Source organism: Chiloscyllium plagiosum, chromosome 32 (assembly GCF_004010195.1).
Source record: "Chiloscyllium plagiosum isolate BGI_BamShark_2017 chromosome 32, ASM401019v2, whole genome shotgun sequence".
Classification (NCBI taxonomy): Eukaryota; Metazoa; Chordata; class Chondrichthyes; order Orectolobiformes; family Hemiscylliidae; genus Chiloscyllium; species Chiloscyllium plagiosum.
Genome location: NC_057741.1, coordinates 32,320,824 through 32,335,581, shown reverse-complemented (window position 1 = coordinate 32,335,581; position 14,758 = coordinate 32,320,824). Strand labels below are relative to the sequence as shown.

The window sequence follows — 14,758 nt, the reverse complement described above, 5'->3', positions numbered from 1 at the left end:
CTTACCCAGCTCCCTCCTATCTGTTTTATTGCGGTCTGATACAGTTTCATAATAACATTTTTATTTGCATTGTAATGACAGTGAGTGACGTCAATACTATCTGAATGTAATCTTCTGTCTCCGAAGAGACCCAAATGGCTGAAGGCTTTGGAGGAATAATATAAGCGTGGAATGATTATATTAAAATCTATTTTGTCAGCATGTTAGCGAGAGGATGCTGAGAATCACTGAGAGTATTAAGCTGAACATGCAGGAATAGACTGGGTATGTGAAACTTGTGAAATGCAGTGAACCACATAACTGTTCTATTAGCCAGCAAGCAGTATTGGAAGAGCAGTTGCATTTTAGTTGTGTCTTCAGGTCAATTTACTTTGAGAAAATGTGAAAACAAATTCTCTGAGAGAAAAGCTCCCTTGATTAGGAGTTTGTAGTGAATATGTCATATGAAGCTATGAAAATAGAATCATTTTAGAACTAGTGAAAGCTTTTCATGGTGAGACCATGGAGATAAGCAAGAGAATAGAATTCAGAGCTTGAAGTGATGAGATTCCTTCAGTTGCTATCTGCACATCTGGATGTTAACCGTCTTGGGTGCAGGTTGGAGCAAGTCTGGTGAAAGATATCTTTAAGAAATGCATTCAAACTCTTTGGTTTTTTTACTAGAGGGATAGAATCCAACAACAAGTAAGGTATGCTAAATGGATTACTGATTACACTCCAGTATTGTGTTCAGTTCTGGATGTCTTACTTTAAGAAGGGTATTGAAGTTTTAAACAGCGTGCAGAAGTGGTCCAATAAAGCAGTTTGTTTTTATTGATTCATGGGATATAGGCTTCACTGGTTGGATCAACATTCATTACCTGTCTCTATTTGCTTTGGGGATGATAGTGGTAAATGGCTTCTTGAACCATTGAATTCCATGCAGTGTGGGTATACACCCACAGTGCTGTTAGGGAGTGAATTCCAGAAATTTTACCCAGTGCCAGTGAAGGAACAGTAATGTAGTTTTCAAGTCATTATAGTGAGTGGCTTGGAGGTCAACCTGCAGGAGGTGGTGTTCCCATATCTCTGCTGCTGTTGTCCTTCTGAATGGAAGTCAAGGATTTGGAAGGTGCTGTCTCAGAAACTTTGAATTTCTGCAGTGTATCTTGTAGATTGCACATACTGCTGCTACTGAGCTTTGTTGGTAAAGGGAGTGAATGCTTGTGGATGTGATGCCAGTCAAGTGGATTGTTTTGTGCTTTGTCAAGATTTTTGATTGCTATTAGAGCTGCACTTACCTGGGCAAATGGTGAGTATTCCGTCACACTCCTGATTTGTGTCATGTCGATGGTAGACAAGCTTTAGGGAGTCAGGAGGTGATTTACGTGCCATAAAATTCCCAATCTCTGACCTGCTGTTGTAACCACAGTATTTATACTTGTACAAAGCTTCTCCATGATCACTTTAGAACCAACCAAGTGCTTTTGAAATGTAGTTGAAAAGTGTGGTGCTGGAAAAGCTCAGCAGGCCAGGCAGCATCCGAGGAGCAGGAGAATCAATGTTTCATGCCCGAAATGTCGATTCTCCTGCTCCTCGGATACTACCTGGCCTGCTGAGCTTTTCCAGCACCATGCTTTTCAACTCTGGTCTCCAGCATCTGCAGTCCTCACTTTCCCTTTTGAAATGTAGCCACTGTTATAGGAAATATGACATCTAATTGACACATAGCAAACTCCTTCAAACAAGAATGTGTTAATGGCCAATAATGTGCTTTTGTGATGTTTAACAAGGATAAATATTCACCAGGATACTGGGCTTAATTGAATGGTGCCAGGATTGAGGAGGGGTGTGTGGAAATGCTGGAAAAGTTGTGAAGAGATTTGATGGAAATAAGTAATTTGGATATTGTAACTAAGGAAAAACTGTTGGCTGCAGGATAATTGACAAAACCAGAAGCAACGTGAGAGAAAGTTGTCATGATCCGGAAAGATTTCTCTGAAAGGCTTTTGGAGCACAACATTCAGTTCTGGTCTCCCTGCTACTGGATGTTATGAAACTTGAGAGGATGCAGAAAAGATTTGCAAGGATGTTGTCAGGGTTGGAAGGTATGAACTATAGAAGGTGGCAGAATAGGGGCTATTTACCTTGGACCATCCAAGACTGAGGGGTGACCTTAAGGAGGTTTATAAAATCATGAGAGACATGGATAGGGTGAATAGTCAGATCTTTTTCCCAAGGAAGGGAGTCCAGAACTGGAGGGCATAGGCTTAGGGTGAGAGGAGAAAGATCTAAAAGGGACCTAAGGGACAACCTTTTCACACAAAGGGTGGTGCGTGTATGTAATGAGCTGCCTGAGGAAGTGATGGAGGCTGGTACAATTCCAACGTTTAAAAGACAGCTGAATGGGTACATGAATAGGAAGGGTTCAGAGAGATTTGAGCCAAATAATGGCAAATGGGACTGGATTAATTTTGAATATCTGGCTGGCATGGACAAGTTGGACTGAAGGGTCTGTTACTGAGCTGTAGGTCTCCATGACACTCTGGAAACAAACTCGATAGTAACTTTCATGAGTAACTTGAATAAGTTTCTTTGAGAGAGGATGTTTACAGGCCTCCATGGGTAAAAAACAGGAAGATTGGATTCACTGGGTAGTTCTATCAAAGAGTGAGCACAAACACAGTGGACCAAATGGCTGCCACCTATGGTGCTTCACCAAATGATTCATATTTGATGATGTGTCCTGTTCCTTCTCAGAGGAGAGTTTTTTTCTAAGGTGTACAGAAATGTCTTCCTATCCATCACTTTGTAAAATGCATATTTCCATTAGCTTATCACTGATGGTTTACAAAAAGTGAAAATATAATGGTTTGCACATCTCTCCAACTGACTCAATTCTGATGATTTGTGGCAGAGCAGCACTTTGTACTTGCTGTGTTTGGGGGTAAACAAACAGGCATTCAAACTCCATAAACTACCCTTTGTAAAACCATAGCTGAATCCTGAAAGAATGCACATTCATCAAGCCCAGGTTTACTATTAGAGTTAGCACACATAACAAATTGGAAATAAGACAAGCAGTCAAATGATAAATCTGTCACATTTCTGTAATTGATGGGTGGATGAATCAGAGCACAGCAACTATTCACCACTGATCAAACTGTAATTTTAGGTTCATACTGAGATGTGTTTAAAAACAAAAGGACATCTCTTTTCATCTCGGTAAAAGTAAAGTTACCATAGTACTGCTATCTCCTTAGAGAGGGAGAGAGACGACTGGTGGTGACTTTAACCCAAGGGTCACCCTGCCTTAGGTGATAGGGGGAGGTTGAAAAGTTATGATTTTCCTGGTGAACTGCAGCAATTGAATCCATGCTGTTAGCTGGTTTGCGATGCAGAGTGATGCTGTCCAATCAACTGAGCGAACCAAACCCCATTTCACCATGATAATGTTATTGTAGAAAAATGGTGTACAGAAGGGAGGCCATTCAACACTGTGCGGCTAGGTGTCCAATTGTATAAAGTTTTGTGATCCCATTTTCCTGCTGTTGCCCTGCTTCGCTTCACATTTTATTCAAATCTCCCTTTGCTTTAGAAAGGAAGAAGTGTTTTCAAATCCTCCTCACCTTCTCAGCAAATAAAATACTTTTCAGTGTCATCGATGTTGGAACATGGGCAAATGCAACAGTCTGTTCACTTAGAGCAAAGTCTCAGAGATAGCAGTGTCATAAATGAGCCAATAATCTGTTTCAGTGATAGCTCATTGAGGGGTAATTGTTGGTCACACCACTAGGAGAACTGCCATCCTATGAAGTGTTTGATAAATTCAGCAGGTCTGGCAGCATCTGTGGAGAGAGAAACAGAATTAGCTTTGAGTCCAATTTCTGTACAAATCCTGTCAGACCTGCAATGATTCTGCAGCATTTTCTGTTCTTACGTCAATCTCCAGCATCCTCAGCATTTTACATGTTGTAGAATCTTTTACATCCACCTGCAAGAGGAGACAGGGCCTCCATTTAATGTCTCATTGGAAAGGCAGTACAGCTAACAGTCCTGAGCTGATGTGCCACTCAGTGTTTTGAGTCTCTAGAGTGGGGACTCCGCCTTCTGACTCTGAGGCAGAAGTGCTACCACTGAGTGAAGGCTGATGTTATAAGAGATCATTTAAGCATTTGGTGCTTGAACTAACACCACAGAGGCCGGTATCCCGTTATCAAATCACCTTTTATTTACACATGGAGTGTCCTTGACACAATCCAGTTTCCTCAGAGCCAGCTCTGAGTGAACAGGATCTCTGACACTCCTGGTTTTTTTTAACAAAGGAGACAACAATGAGATAAGGGAGGAGTTGACTAAAATAGACTGGGAAAAAAGACTATATGGTGTAGGATTAGATTAGATTAGATTATCTACCGTGTGGAAACAGGCCCCCCGGCCCAACAAGTCCACACCGACCCCCCCCGAAGAGCAACCCACCCAGACCCACTCCTCTCCGACCAATGCACCCAACCCAACGGGCAACCCAGCATGGCCAATCCACCCGGCCTGCACATCCCTGGACCGCGGGAGGAAACCGGACAACCCGGAGGAAACCCATGCATGCACGGGGAGAATGCGCAAACTCCATACAAACAGCTGCCCACGGCCGGAACCGAACCCAGAACCCCGGTGCTGCGAGGCAGCAGCACCAACCACTGAGCCACCGTGCCGCCCACATTCCTGTTCTTACCTGTCACCCAGGGCTCCCTGATTTGGGGCTGTTAATCTGGTCCAACCAGGGAACTTGCATTCTGACTTTGTTACAATCACTGCAGTGCTAATATTGAAACCTGATGTTGATTGGAAACAGGCCCCCGTCAATTGGTGTTCACAACATTCAGTATTTTAACCTAATGTTTACAAACATTGCTTGAAAGAGAAACTGAGACCTGGGGGCCTGTGATGGAACAGGTGAATGCTCAGCCCCCTTAATTATTTGATGGACTAAGAATTAAGGCAATGTATTGAGGGTCAGCTATTGTGTTTCCTACAAGATGGCAAATTACTGAGACTCTGTCATTGGAGTTTAGAAGAAAGAGAGGTGATCTCTTTGAAACACACAGGATTCTTAAGGGGCTTGGAAGGGTAAATGCTGGGAGGATGTTTCCCCTTGACAAAGTCTCTGACCAGAGGCTGTAGTCTCAGAATAAAGGAGTGCCAATTTAAGACTGAGATGAGGAGGAATTTCTTCAGTCAGGGTTGTAAGTCTTTGGAACTCCTTGCCACAGAGTTAGTGGGCACAGAGTCCTTGTGTATATTTCAGACTGAAACAGAGAGGGGCAGAATAGGAATCAAGACTGATAGAGAATACACAGGAAAGTGAATGTGAGGAGTGTTGGATCAACCACAATCCTTTTTGAATGGCAAAACAGGCTTGAAGGATTGAAAGGCCTTTTATTCCTGTTCCTATTATTTATGATCTTACAAGGTGGCAGCTCATCCCACTACTGTGCTGATTTCCTACAAAACCTGAGAATAGTTGTGGGAATGTTCTGAATCATCTACATTTTGTTTAGTGAGGATTTTCATTGAGTTAAATCTGTGAACTGATATCACGTATCAGGAGGATAAGCCACAATTGCAGGTCACTAATACGATTAGGCTGTCAGCCTTTTTCACAGTTACTGCCCAGCCATGTGAAGCTCTGACACAAACTGCTGCCTTTGTTTTGCAAAAGTATGTTTTATTCATAAAATATCCATACATTTATAACAAAACATTTCAAATCCAACGTGACAGAAACACTATGTAAAACAACTTTTCTCAATTCTCTTGGGTGGCTCAATGCAGTTGCAAAATTGTAATGTTAGCTAAGTACAGCAAGAACTATGCAAATTCCATTACTGTCATAGAGCCCGAGAGGTTCTATAAGTTCCCAACCCCTTGACACAATAGGTCTGAAAGGCCTTAGACAGTGGTCTTTCTCAATTTGTGGTGATGGTCAGTTACCTCAGTTGGCTGGACAGCTGCTTTTGTGATGTAGTGATGCCAACAGTGCAGGTTAAATTCAAGCATTATTGTGTCCCTCAGCATATAGTTTTGGACCAGGGCACAAGCCAGTTTGCAAAACACTGTTGAAGATAACTCCTTGTACTGGAAGGCCAGCAACTTTTGGGCAGACGGAGTGTTTTTCACTGAATCCACAAACACACATTGAAGCTACAATTTGAATGCTATCTGGGATGAGCATTTCAGTATGGGCAGCAGAACCTTCCCCTTGAATAGCCCCACCCCACTACCAACTTTGGCTTTAAGAACTGTCTCTATTATAGTGAACTGTGGACAGATGTGTCATTGCCCCAGGAAGTATAGAATCCCTACAGTGTGGAAAGGGGCCATTCAGCCCATCGAGTATGCATTACCCCTCTGAACAGCATGCCACCCTATCCCCATAATGGGGCATTCAGCATGGCCAGTCCACTAACGTGCACATCTTTGGACTGTGGAAGAAGATTGGAGCACCTGGTGAAACACACTCAAGACACTGGGAGAAAGCTCCTCACAGGCAGTCACCCGGGGTTGGACTAGAACCCAGGTCCCTGGCACTGTGAGGCAGAAGTGCTAACCACCGTGCCACACACTGAGGGGTGAAGAGGAGATGAAAGTGACAATTGTGCTGAGCAATGCCTGAGCCATCTGTTGCTTGGATGTGTGATGTGACCAGGGGTTCACAGTGCTAACTGGGAATGAAACACGAGTGTAATAGCTAACTGATGATGGCATTGTCCCCGAGTGTCACACTTACCCTTGCTGCAGATGGCTCAAGCTGTGCCTTGGGTGGCATGCTGAGCCAGTCCTAGCTGGTAGATTTATAAAAGTGTACCCATATGGTCTGGCGCTTGTTATTGTCCTTGGCAAATCTTCACAACCTTAAGTAGTATTTTCAAAGCACTTTCAAACCAATTTTTGAAAAAAAATTGGATCAAAATGAATTAATACGAAGGCTTTCAGTGTTATGGAAGAAGTCGCTAATAAAATAAAATGTTGTTTTCAAGAAAAATTGCTGTTAAGCGTTGCACAAAGACTGAAAGGTTGATCCACCTGAGGACCTTTAGTCACAGGAACAGGGTGGAAAGAGCAATATCTGTGCAAATCCAGCAGAATTCTGCTGTGTTCATTTTCAAAAGAATTGGCATTACGTTTGGGCTCAGGCTATGTTTAAAATGTGGACATAAGACATTTGGCTTGCAAAAATGCACCAGATTGGATGCCAGTTTCCCACAGAGTTGCTCAATCTGTTCCCCCAATTCTGAAATTTCCCTAGGGAATTCTTTCTAGCCAGTTTTGTTTTGCACTTTTAATTTGTGATTTGGCAGTTAAAATGGTTTTTATGAAGTCTGTGCTCAATGTTTCCAATATTACCAATATTTATCCTTTGTCCAACAGGAATAAGACAGCCTATCTCATCATTATCGCACTGTTGTTTGTGAGAGCACTTCATATTCAAATTGGCTGCCATGTTTTCCACATTATAGCAGTAACTATGCTTCAAATTTATATCATTGGCTGTAAAGAGCTTTGGGACATCCAGAATTGGGGGAAGGTGCGATATAAATCGAGTTATTTCATTTTTCACCCTTTCACATCGCCTGAGCTCATGAAACAAATGGAGCATGTCTTTGACTCAACTCAGAATCTGCCAGATTCCCATGGCTGAGTTCTGCAGAGGACACTGGAGGATTGATTGGTTGAGCCACTGGGTGAGTTGTGTGGCTATTATTCATGTTTGGTTTTTTTTGGTGGGCGATAGAACATTAATAGCAGTTATCTCCGGATGAATCCTTCTGTTAGAAGGTGCCTCTGGCAATGAAATTAAATCTTTCTTTAAAGAAAGCGGAGTTATGCGATGTACATGCATAGCTTTAGTCATTCCTCTGATTAACTGGAGACCTCTGAAGAATGGAGACCTAGATTAATTACATTGGTTTCATTCACTTGAAAGGTTTGGAAACCACTAAAATATGCAAGACCATTTGCAAACTCAATATCCATTTTCAGACAATATTCTTAAAATGATATGACATCAAAGATCTGAACAATTGGACAGCTGTGTGTGCCCAAAGCTGATTATCACCAAATTAATATTAATTAATATCAGGCTGATTTTTAAAGACTAAAATAAAAATCCTAATAGGTTTAACACTTCAAATTTCTTACGTGATATGCACTTCATTGATTTTCACTTCTTGCCTTGATTGGTTTGATAAAAAGTATATTTGTTGAAGTCTGAGCATATTGGCTTTATAAAGAACAAAGAAAATTTACAGCCCAGGAGCAGGCCCTCCAAGCCTGAGCCGATCCAAATGTACTATCTAAACCTGTTGGTCAATTCCTAAGCATTTGTATCCCTCTGCTCCCCATCTACTCATACATCTGTCCAGACGCATCTTAAATGGATCTACCGTGCCTGCCTCTACCACCTCTGCTGGCAACGCGTTCCAAATGCCCACCACTCTCTGTGTGAAGTACTTGCTGCATGCATCCCCCTTAAACTTTCCACCTCTCACCTTGAAAGCATGGCCTCTCATTATTGAATCCTTCACCCTGGGAAAAAGCTTGTCTCTATCCACCCTGTCTATACCCTTCATGATTTTGTAAACCTCAATCAGGTCCCCTGATTGCTGATTTTATCATTTAAGCAATATCAATAAAACAGAGGCTCTGATCATTATACCATTGCTGTTTTGGGATCTTGCTGTGCACAAATTTGGCTAAAGAGTTTCCTGCATCTGCATTTGCTGCTCTCACTGCCACAGCCCAGGTTTGACTTCCAGTCAGGGCACAAGTGTTTATCTGTTCAATGGGGTGGCATGGTGGCTCAGTGGTTAACACTGCTGCCTCATAGCACCAGGGATCTGGCTTTGATTTCACCCTTGGGTGACTGTCTGTCTGTCTGTGTCTCCTCCCATGGTACAAAGATATGTAGGAATTGGATTAACAATGCTAAATTGCCCATAGTGTCCAGGGATATGTAGGGTATCCATGGGAAATTCAGGGATGCAGTAGAGGGAGTGGGTCAGGGTGACATGATGTTCAGAGGGTGGTTGTGGACCCAATGGGCTGAATGGCCTGCTTTCACCTAAGGAATTCTCTGGTTTCAAAAAAATAGGTGATGATGCAGCATAAATACACTGACTGTGTGATACAGCCAAATACATAATGCCACATTTTGGTTGTCAAAAGCACTATATAAATGCAAGTTTGTCATTTTCTTTATGTCCTTCCTTGTCACTAACATTCCACGCCCAATGAGCAGTGTTGACGCACATGGGTACTGAGGACAGATTTCAGAAATTGGAAAGTTTGGCTCAAATCATGGACACAAGTATTCAAGACAATCCCTAGGGAGCTGCAAAGTCTGTATTTGGTTATTTCAGTGACTCCGAAAGGGCATCATTAGAGCTCAGCTAGTGAGGAGGCAAGAATCCACTAACTCCTTCTTGGGAAGTACAAGTTTTCCTTGTCCTACTATTCCAAGGGTTTGGGAATCTCACTGAGTCATCCAAAATTTGTACAAGGCTTAACCGAGTTGATGCAGGAAGAATGATTTCCCCCTAGCTGTGGAAACGGGTGGTGCAGTGGGAGGGCATCTAGAACGAGGGGCACAGTCTTGGAATAAAGTGCAGACTATTTAGGACTGAGAAGGGAGAATTTCTTGAGTGAAATGAATTTTTGGAATTCTCTACTCCAGAGAGCTGTGGTAATTCAGTAGTTGAGAATGTTCAAGCTGAAAAGCAATGTGTCTCGAGATATTAACAGCATCAAAGGCTATGAGTAAGTCTGGGTAAATGGCATTGAGGTAGGAGGTCAGCAAGCTCGAGGGGCTGAACTGCCTACTCCTGTTCTTTTTTCCTTCTGTTTCTATCAAAAGAACTGTTCCTGAAGGTACGACCTCTTGCCTTTCGCAGTAACTGCAGGTTACCTTAGTAAGTAATCTGTCAGTCGCCTGAAAGGTAGTGACTCACAATAGGAGATGGAATCTTATTGAAAACCAGTTCTCTGTTGTTACAGGTCATCTGCTTGAATAGCTGTTCAATGCTTATAATTTGTATTTTGATTCACTGCACGTTTTCAAACTCTTTATCAAGCTCAAAAATCACCTCTTTGTTGTAGGAAAAAATTGTCTATCAGAAACAGGTCACTTAATTGTTTTCTTTTAAGATACCTGTTAATGTTGTTGATTTTCCCTAAAGTTCTTCATTGGTTGGAGAAACTCAGCAGGTCTGTCAGCATCTGTGGAGAGAAATAGATTTAAAGTCTCAAGTCATGTATGACTCCTCTTCAGAGCTAGAAAAACTGATGAAGAAAGGCCTCAATGTTTGAAGAGTCATTCCAGACTTGAAACATCAACTGTTATTTCTTGGATCCTCTATTTCTAGCATCCAACAACCTGGCATTCTCCTTGTTTGTTTGATTTTCAGTGACCATAGTATTTTGCAATTATTTCCTCATTTGTTGTTGGTCTACAGACTAATGCCTAATGCCTCTTCCCAACTGTATGTACATGCATGAATTATATATGATTGTTCTCCTAGCACAGAATGTCAAGTGTCAAAAACATACTCGTACGAATGCCTGTAAAATTCTTCAGCAGCCTCCATCATCTTCAAGGGAAACCTCTTGAGTGCTGTACTCAGAATACACGACAGGCAGTGGGCGAATTTCTCCCTGAATTTTGCAAAATCTCCAATGAACATTAAATCATAAAGGCAACCAATGGGAGAAAGTTTGCACTTGTTCACGGGTGTGACAGAATCGATGTGGAGCTGCTCTTCCGGTCATAGATTCTGTCTCTCCCATGCAAGCTGGTCCAATTGAGTGAGTGTGACCCTCTATGTCTACTAATGATATCACCAAATGAAGAAGAGGAAGGCCGGGGGTTGGCCCCCTCCAGGTCTCTGAAGGTAACAGTGAGGAGGCAGGAAGAGAATCTATTGCGGGTAATACTGGTTATATTCATAAGACCATAAAACCAGAAGACATAGAAGCAGAAATTAGGCCATTCAACCCCTTGAGTCTGCTCTGCCATTCAATCATGGCTGATAAGTTTCTCAACCCCATTCACTGCTTTCTCCCTGTATCCCTTGATCCCCTTGACAATCAAGAACCTATCTATCTCCATCTTAAATGTACTCAATGACCTGGGCTCCACAGCCTTCTGTAGCAATGAATTCCATAGATTCACCACCCCCTGGCTGAAGAAGTTGCTCCTTGTCTCCGTTCTAAAAGATCTCCCTTTACTCTAAGGTTTTGCCCTTGGGTCCTTGTCTCTCCTACCAATGGAAACGTCTTTCCAACATCCACTCTGTCCAGGCCACTCAGTATTCTGTAAGTTTCAATTAGATCACCCTCACCCTTCTAAACTCCCTCAAACATAGACCCAGAGTCCTCAAACGCTCCTCATATGTTCAGCTTTTCATTTCTTCGGCAAAGTGAAACCGAGTGAGAGCAATCCCATTGAATGGAGCAACAATAAAGATGAGCACAAGGAGTGTCATGTGTTACAACATGGGTGAGGAATGATGGTCACGGACGTGTTGTGATTGTATTTGGGGTAGTTTAGTGGCAGCTAAATCAGTACAGGAATAGAGGGTTATGAGGAAAGGGTAGGAAATTGGGTGTGAGGAATATTGGATCAGCCACGATCCTATTGATTGGTAGACCATGCTCGGGCGGCCACACTGCCCACTCCTCTTTGTTTTTTATGGTCAGCAGTGGAAACCTGATGGGAGGGCTTGAAGCATGAAGCTATCAGCAAGATGGACACACTTCCTACCGTTGTGAACTCAGATGTTGTGGAATTTCTATCCCCATCCTCTTTAACTAACTGGAATGTGATAATTGAAACAGTCTTGACAGCTTAAGGTCAGTAACATTGAGTTTCTCCAGTGGTTCTGCTGATCGAACAGGAATCAGCTTAAGGCACAGGACTCAGAATGGGTCGAAGCCCAATCCCTTAGTTGATGTAGTTAACCGATCTCAGCCCTGGAGATTTGGAGCTGGCAAGAAACCAGCACAGAGTCCCACTGGACCCACTTGAGAGACAGGGTGATTATTTTTTTCTTTTATTATAATGTTAAACATTGTCATTTCAAAAGTACATGACGACTAAGTCATATCCCTAATGCCTTTTATGACTGTATTAATTCTTAACCCAATGAATTTTGGTCTTGTTGTTTTATGCAATTAAATATACCTTTCTCCACTCCTTAAATTCTATAGTGGCCTCCATCATCTTTGTGGGAAACGTCTCCAGTGCCGTGCTCAGAATACATGGCAGCCCACACAAATGCCAGCTTCCACAAAGTCTAAGGCAAGATTGCTGTTGAATTACATACAGCAGCTCTGATGTGTGCAGCTGTGAGAATACCACTGAGAGATGGGTGACCAACCAAATGGAAACATGACCCCCTGTCAATTTAAACATTGGTGTGGACACACCTGGAACACACAGAGCCACAGGGCCTTTTATATTCATCTAATGAATGGCCCTTCAGTTTAATTTACTCTTGGCCCAAATAGTCAGGGTTGTGAGAATGTAACTTTTCATTGGAAATATGGCACTTCCAACAAGGCAGTGGTCCCACAATATTAAGTACACTGAGTTGTTTGTGCTGAGCATGTGCAGAAAACCTGGAGTGGGAGCCCACCATCCACAGAGTGCTACCAACTGAGTCAAGGACATTATTGACAGTCATACTGACCAGATCTTCTGCCAGTAGTAATGTTATTTCCATTTGATTGGTCTCCCATCTCTCAGTGGTATCCTCACAGCTGCACACATCAGAGCTGTAATTCAATGGCAGTCTTGTCTTGGACTTTGTGGAAGTTGGCATTTGTGTTAGGGCTGAGAGAAACTTGTTCAGTGAGTTGCCCTTACTGCAAAATCCACATTTCAGCTTGCTGTTCACAAGTCATCTTACGATATCCTTTTTCTTTCTCTTTTCTGACTGTCAGCTGTGATTGCATTCTCTGATTCCAAGAGTTATTTTTTGAGAGCTCTGCTGCTTTGCTGACTCTCAGTCGACATGTTACTGTTTCTTGAAGGAGGTTTTTTTTATCCCTCATGCACGAGTTTATAATCCTATGTATGTTGCAATTTCTGAACCAAGGTTTCTCCAATACCCAGGAGCTGGAGGAAATTGCCATTTTGTGAATGAAACCAGAGCTTGCTTTCATGTTGCACCTTTTAATGTAGAGCAATAATTCAAGAATGTCATTGGTGTGTTATCAGATAAAATTTGGTCCCAAGCCGCATAAACTAATACTAGTACGGGTGACGAAAATCTTGCTAAAGATAGGTGTGGGGTTATGCCAGTTCACTGTTGTATAAGTAAATGTTGCTCCACTTGTGGTTTCATTAACTGGCTCTTGCTTTTTTTTCGGTTTTACTCTGCTATTTCTCTTGGTAAAGCTGAGCTGCTTATTAGAGCTTGACTTGATGTTACAACTCAGCTGTTCTGATTTCATCAGTGTTATTATTGGTAGCAAAACCAGTGCAAAATGTCATGAAGACAGATCTAGCAGGCAACAAAAACAAACCCTTGCTCCCCCAAACCATGGCCAGCAGCACCCTGTGCCAAGGTGTATGTACACAGAATCATACAGTACAGAAGAGGTCCTTTAGCCCATTAAGTCTGTACTGCCAAAGCGATACTAAATCTACAGTCGTCCCACTTTCCAGCACTAGCTTGTAGCCTTAACTGTTATGACATTTCAAGTGCTCATCCAAGTACCTTTTTAAAAGGTTGGAAGATCCCATTTCTTGCCTCATGTGGTATCTTCCCTTGCTGCTCACATGGTTTGTGAGCTGAAAGTCTCTCTGTAGAGTAGCATGTATGCAGTGAAATGGAGTCTCATCACAAGGTAGCTTTGCTACCACCATCCTCTTTTTAGTGAGGACCTGCTGAATCTAGTGTAATAGAGTAAAGCCACCCTTTTGGAGTGAACCTAAAGTAGCTTATTGTATATTATAATTAGTTACACGTTGCATTGATATGATGGACATTATTGCACAGCATGTGAGAGGGATCTCTGATGATATTCCTTTGAGATCCTTAGCCATTCCATCCATAAATCAATTTGAGTTCAGTCTAATAGATGATGCTAACAGAGCCCCTCTGCACAAACAGCACAGTGCTAACACACAGGAGGATCATACTCAGTGCTGATTCAATAACCATGTTTGAGTTTGGAATCAAGGCTGGATGATTGGGATGAAATCCTTGTGCTTGGTATCAGCTGAATGAAGTGAATTTGACCAACTACCGTCTTAGCACCCAATGGATATGAATCATCAGTATTCTGCCACAAATAAAAGGATCCAGTGATGTACTGCCAGTTCTAATGAATGCAGTCCCTTTCTGCATTTTATTAATTCATTCATGGGATATGGGTGTCGCTGACTGGGCCCCACATCAATGCAAGTCTGGAGTCACATGTAGGCCAGTCTAGGTAGGGGCTGGCAGGTAAGAATGTTAGTGAACCAGACAGGTTTTTGACAATTAACAGTGCTTTGACTTACACTTTGTTCCATATTTTTTAATCCAATTCAACTTTCACTATCTATCAGGCAGGGATTTAAAGCAGAATATTAGCATGGGTATCTGGATTGTTAACTCTGTTTCTCTCTCCTCAGATGCTGCTAGATCTGCTGAGTTTCTCCAGCACTCTGTGTGTTTCTGGATTACTGGGTCAGTATGTGATCCCTCTGCTATCACCACCCCCATGCTTGGAG

The 14,758-nt window shown here is 42.3% G+C and overlaps 1 protein-coding gene across 2 annotated transcripts in view; it reads left to right on the top strand.

Annotated features, from left to right (window-relative positions):
* The window catches only part of LOC122539488 (alpha-synuclein-like), a 75,295-nt gene that overhangs the window by 15,114 nt on the left and 45,423 nt on the right, over positions 1 to 14,758 (top strand). The gene's annotated exons all lie outside the window — the stretch shown is intronic.